Source organism: Fulmarus glacialis, unplaced genomic scaffold (genome assembly GCF_000690835.1).
Source record: "Fulmarus glacialis isolate BGI_N327 unplaced genomic scaffold, ASM69083v1 scaffold5218, whole genome shotgun sequence".
Classification (NCBI taxonomy): domain Eukaryota; kingdom Metazoa; phylum Chordata; class Aves; order Procellariiformes; family Procellariidae; genus Fulmarus; species Fulmarus glacialis.
In genome coordinates this window covers 29697-35701 of record NW_009226242.1, presented here as the reverse complement: position 1 = coordinate 35701, position 6005 = coordinate 29697, and positions in this window count along the sequence as shown.

Sequence of the window (6005 nt, the reverse complement as noted above, 5' to 3'; positions counted from 1 at the left end):
ACTTTAAAAAAAACACACATACTTATTATGCCTTGTGACTGCATTTTATACACAGTCTTGAAGTTCTCATATTCTTTATGAGAGATAATGATAGGTGGCTCCTCCAGTAGTTTGCTGTACACATCACTATGTGTTTTGTATTTGAAGAATGCCACCTCAGCCTTGAGGATTTTTCCTGACCATTTTCTCTCACTTTATGCTGGGGGGGAAAAAAAAAAAAAAATTATTCTACAAATATAGAAAAAGATTTAAGTACAGAATGAAATATGAAGTTTACAATTAAGGAATTCTGAGGATCTGGTGTTTATTCCTGAATTAGCAACAGATTTCCCATTACCTTAACTTCTTCATTTAGATACCCCATGATCTATTTTATCTTTAAAAAAAAGTGATGGTATCCCTGAAGGATGCAGGAAAGCCCAGTTGACAGTTCTGAAACACATTAGCCCACACTTCTACAAACTGACTAATGATGCTGAGCATGCTTAAGTCTCTGGACCATCATCTTTTCTCCCCATCGGAGTCTAAGTGCTCAATTCTCATTGAAAGGCTTCAGATCCTAAGCTGCCTTGGATCCAGCCAAACATCAGATCAATTTCAATTAACGTAATTCCCAACAATACAGCGTTACTTTTTGTAAGATTTTCTAGCTGCTTCTAGGAATTACGCAGCATCGGTCCCCTGGTAATAACTTTTAAATTCATTCACCAAACTAAGTTTGATAGAAGAGCTATCAAAGTGTCAAAGGCATAAGTGTCACACATTTTGTGACAACTGGTAGCAAGTAGAGCAGAATGCCCAAATTAAGTGTTCTCACCAAGGGAAAGGTGAAGTTATCTGATCTGCTCGGCTTGCCAGTGAGCAAACGCAAACTGGAGAAGGGCAGCACGTTCCTCCTCTTGCCCAAAAAGGTAAGAGATGTAGAAATGAGACTAAAGGGAACCCAGTAGAGAGAACTGCACAGCGAACTACGGGGAGATAGTGCAGGGACCAGGGTATGCTGGTCGAGTGTTAGCAACAGAGCACATACAACTAAATCTCATCTTCCTGTTTATAATGGGAAGCTGAAGGAGCATTTTTTTTTTGCTATCTCTACTTGTAAAACACTTGCATGCTGTAAACATTTGTAAGCCATTAGCTAGAACCAACAGCACATGCTGTAACAACAAAAGCTAGGTTTGTTACAGCCATGGGAATTCTTTCCAGTGAAACCACAGAGAGGTAGGCGGGACAGGATCTGAGGGACCAGCTGAGACATCACCAAGCAGGGGCAGGTTCACAAACATCCAGACAAAGCTGTAGCAGGTGACTGTCAAACCCTTCCTAAAAGGGCACTCAAGTGAAGGGGAGCCTGTGACCTCCCAGAGTACAGTGCTCAGAGTTAGGAAGCATCCCTCTTATCTAGCAACTCTTTTTGCCAAAATCCAAACTACAACTTGTCCTCCAATCGGCACGCAGAGATTAGACAACATCAACAGTTCGCTCCTCTCAATCCTTTACATACTTGAATATCGTTTAAAAAAAGTATTTGCCTGTCTCTTGTTTGCCTGAACAAATTATGTCCTTCAAAGTTCTTCCCAATCCACACCTTCCAAATTTCTTAAGACCTCTATTACTGTCCTATAACAAATGTCTACGCCCCCCGTTCGTTCTAAAATGCAGGGCCCAAAACAGGAATAGTGGGGCCTAAAGGGAAGTACTATTACAAATCACAGCAAAGCAATTTTCTTTTGATCTCTTTCAGATGCTGTTAGCTCATTCAATTTGTAGTTCACTATAAGCCCTATAATATTTGTCTTCTAATACCTGCTCCCTGCTCTGTACTTACACATTTTGTGCTTCTAAACTGTAACAGTCCATATTTATCTCTTAGTTTTTACTGCGATAATTTTGGCAATTTCCTCTGGTTTATTAAGGTCATTGTGAAACAGTGTCCTATATAGTGAAGTGCTTAGCGTTGGAATAGAAACCAAATCTTATCCCTCCACCCCCTAGCCCCAAATTATTTCTACCCAGAGTTCACATCACAAATGGCTCTGAATGTTTGTAAAGACTGCAGATGAAGTCAAAACCGTTTGATTTGTGGAAAAGTCCCATCAGTTGAATGGGCTTTTAATTAGACAAAAATCTAGTGAAAGAAAAAAAAAAATCATCAACACTTACATAAAAAAAAGCAGGCAGAGACCAATTTTATTTTGTTTTCAATAAAATCCCAAGACAGACGGAGTACTGAAATGACTTCATCTGACTAAAGCACAATGTTAAACAATAGCAGAAGCCGTGGTAACACTATGTACTGCTCATAATATACCTGCAGGCGACAAGATAAACCATCTAACAAGGTAAGAGATATCTTTACCTCACATTTCAGAGATAACTAATCTATACCCTGCATTAGTTTCCTATAGGCCCCATTTTTCTCTTATAGCTTTGTATGTCCCTATATTTTTTTTGTGCACATTAAAAAATGTTGGGGTGATGAAAAAGCAATGTTCCCTAAAACATCTCAAAAGATGTAGAATATCACTGCAACAAAGAGGCCAAGAAAGCATGCTTCATGCACTTCGTTCACATAAACCCTTGACACCCAAGACTGTTTCTTCCTTTGTCTGCAATTTCTACAGTTACTAGATTATTATAGCTGCCCTATTTGCAGCTCTGACCAATATAAGCTTTTTAATTTTCTTCATAGTTAATTGTGCTTTTGAGGTTTATTACTGTATTTCTGTATTTCTACTGAAAGTATCAATATATCAATAACACTTCAATTGCGTCCATCCTCTCCCTCCACTCCTAAATCTTTAAGTAATACAAATTCATAGCAAATCAGAAAGGGGAAAAAAAAAAACATCTGAGGAATCTCAAATTAGGCAACAGTCTGGTGATTAAGGCCCTCCTTCAGAAGCTAGAAAAATCTGGGCCTGATATAATAATGCAAGATGATCTTCTATTTACTTTGGCTTTCACGTGCTTCACCTAAGCATGCGCAACAGCCATGGTCAGAGACATCAGCAAACTTAAGCCTTTAGCTTGACCCAGAATTAATTTTGTTCTGTTCTGAAAAAAGAAAAAAAAATTCTTCTAAACCAGAACCTGTTTCAAAAGAATGCCATGGACTCTGCTTAATTATGTACAAAATCTGTCCCAGTTGAAATGCTATGAGAATGCTTATTGCACTGATCTTTTCAGGAAAAAAAAGAGATGAAGGAATACCTAGTTTGCAGATGCAAAGACTGAAACACACATGGAAATCAAGCTGCTAAACACCCACAACGCTCAGTTCCAATGAAGTTTCACCTTAAAGATTAAGCATATCAAGTACCTACAGATGATGTCATGCGCCTCTAGAACTGGAGAATAACAGAGCAGCATACTTGAGGTCCTGCATTTTGAAACCAGGCAGTTATGTCCCAGCTGCATGTAACCTCTTCCATGAGCCCAGCCTTCAACTGGTAAAGATAACGGGAGCGTAGATGCTGAGCACAACAGAAATCAGTAGCAGGGGGAAGGGCAAAAACAAACCACAAGAATCATTTCAACACCCCAATTATTTTCATATTTTAAGAAGGAACTTGTTTTTAATAATGCAAACCTCAAATTTTACCCAGTTACATACATTAATTTTCATGATTTTACAATTATTGCATAAGACTTGTGGTTGTTTACATCTTCCAGTACAAGTGACATTAGGTACCACAATTTTGTATTAAGTTCTAGTTACACTTTCAGTCAACTACACAAATGTGAAACAAGAACAAGACTAAGACTATTCCCTTCAGAAAGCCTTCACATTTGTCCAGATGCAAAGATTGCATAATGGAGACATTTGTGATGGTTATGATAATCCCACACCAATTTGTGTTGCTTTGGTAGATTGTAGATTGGAGGGAAAAAAAAAAAACCCAAACACTCACACAATCCTAAGAGACAAAAAAAAAAAATAGCTTAACTTGCAGGCTGATAAGAACTGGCCATTTCCTTTTTGGCAAGGCAAAGCTACTTCTTCATGTATTCAGAAAAGTAGAAAACAAAAAAAATTTTTTTTTTTTTTCAGTAAAAAGACAAAATAGACTACTTAACCTCTGTTAATAACTGCCAATAAATCGGTCACGGTGATTACATCATGCTAGAAAGAGCAGAAACCATCCTGACATAAAGCCATACTGAAAAAAAGAAACTCAGATCTAGAAAAACTGTGTGCTGGTGCCTCTATCTACTTGCCATGATGTGTGTTCTAAGTGCATGACTGAAAACAAGCATGGTAATGCCACTGAAACCAGTGCAAGTGAGTTACTGGGTGGATTATTCTGTAACACAGACAAGACTATGGCTTAAGAGGCAAGATTACAAAAGTAAAGAAAGGTTGCAGGAGTAGCTCAGAGCTCAGTTCAGATTTGTTCTACACATATGCAAGCTACAACACATATTTTGTTCCACAGCACAAGGAAAATATAAGCAGAAGATAAAGAAACAGAAAAGAATCACTACGCAACTTCGGAACAGTGAGACAACAAGGCAGAAATATGCTTTTGAGCTCAAATGCACCATCATCCCAGATATTTTCCTCTCCCTTATGCAGGAAAGAAAAGACGAATGATGAAAAAAGAGGAGGAAAAGTATACAGGATGACTGCTTGGCACTTTTGAAAAGTGTTTTGTTATCTAAAAAAGGATCAAATAACTTATAAATAGTAGCAGTGTTTTATGGCTAGTTACCTTCCCCAAGCCTTTGTCAATGCAGAGATGATCACAATAATGTCTATTTTGGTGACAAGTGTTTCAATGACAAGGCAGCACCCCAAAGGGTAGTTTCATTTTTACATATAAAAATAGTAGTTGGGATTGATTCTATTCTTCATAGTGATTTACTAGTTATGTGACAAAGATTCAAACAAAACCACCTTTTTTAGAGGACTACTAAGGGATAAATGAAAAGCACGTGGACATGGCTTACTGTTAATTCTCCACTTCAGATTTGTTGACAAAATTATTTATCCAAAAAGTATTACCCATTGGAAAGTTAGTGGTATACAGCATGTGGTCATTAAGCCATAAAAGAATGTGATCTTGCAATACTGCTTGAGCACTTTCAATTCCCACAGACTCGAATGAAAATTTGAACTGCTAAGCACTTTGATTATCCCATTCAACCCTTTTTTCTCCCCCCCCTCCCCTTTAAGTGGGAGACTCGCAGTGATCATGGTGCTACATTCCGGCCAAAGTTCATTCCCCTCAGCTTTTCCATGGAATATGATACAGTGTAGAACAGGACTTGGAAGAAAGTAAAAGGAAGAGGTTCACTAAAAAGCAACATGAGAATATTTACTCTAAAGGAGAGCTCAATTTTACCACATTGAAAACCACGAGTGCAATTGCTCCATTCAAAGTTATAACTGCTCTCAAAGTTACCAACATGATGCAACCAGCACGAACCCTATGTGCAAAGTAGGCAGTCCCTGTTACTAAGTTGAAATTGATTGTGTTGTGACATGATTACCTCCTGAAAATTTGGTAAGATATGCTGGTGTCACATTTCAATAAAAATAGTGTTTCAACTCTCACTACAAAAAGATTAAGGATTTTGTTCTGGTCCTGCCTAATCCATTCACGAATTGCAGGGCATGGCCTTTGCCAAACTCGCCTACCAGAAAAAGCAGTTCCGTTTTCCTGTGCTGAAAAAAGTAGCAGGCTTAGTGGTTACAAAGTTCACAGTTTAAAGTGCACTGTCATTTTAAACACACTTTCCCTTCTTAAAAGAAGAAAATAAAACTTTTTGACACCAACAGTTTATAAAAATAACAGCTGCAATATTCCTCTAAAATTGAAACTTAAAATCAAGTCAAATTAGCAAGATTCAAATCTTTTTAAAAAAAAAGATATGAACCAAAAATGAAAAAAACCCTCTTTCTGGAGAGAATTCACAACCAAAACCTCACATAGTGTCCTACAAGCCTCTTTCTTAACAGCATCTCACAGAAAATCCATTCAGTTTCTTCCAGCTGATAA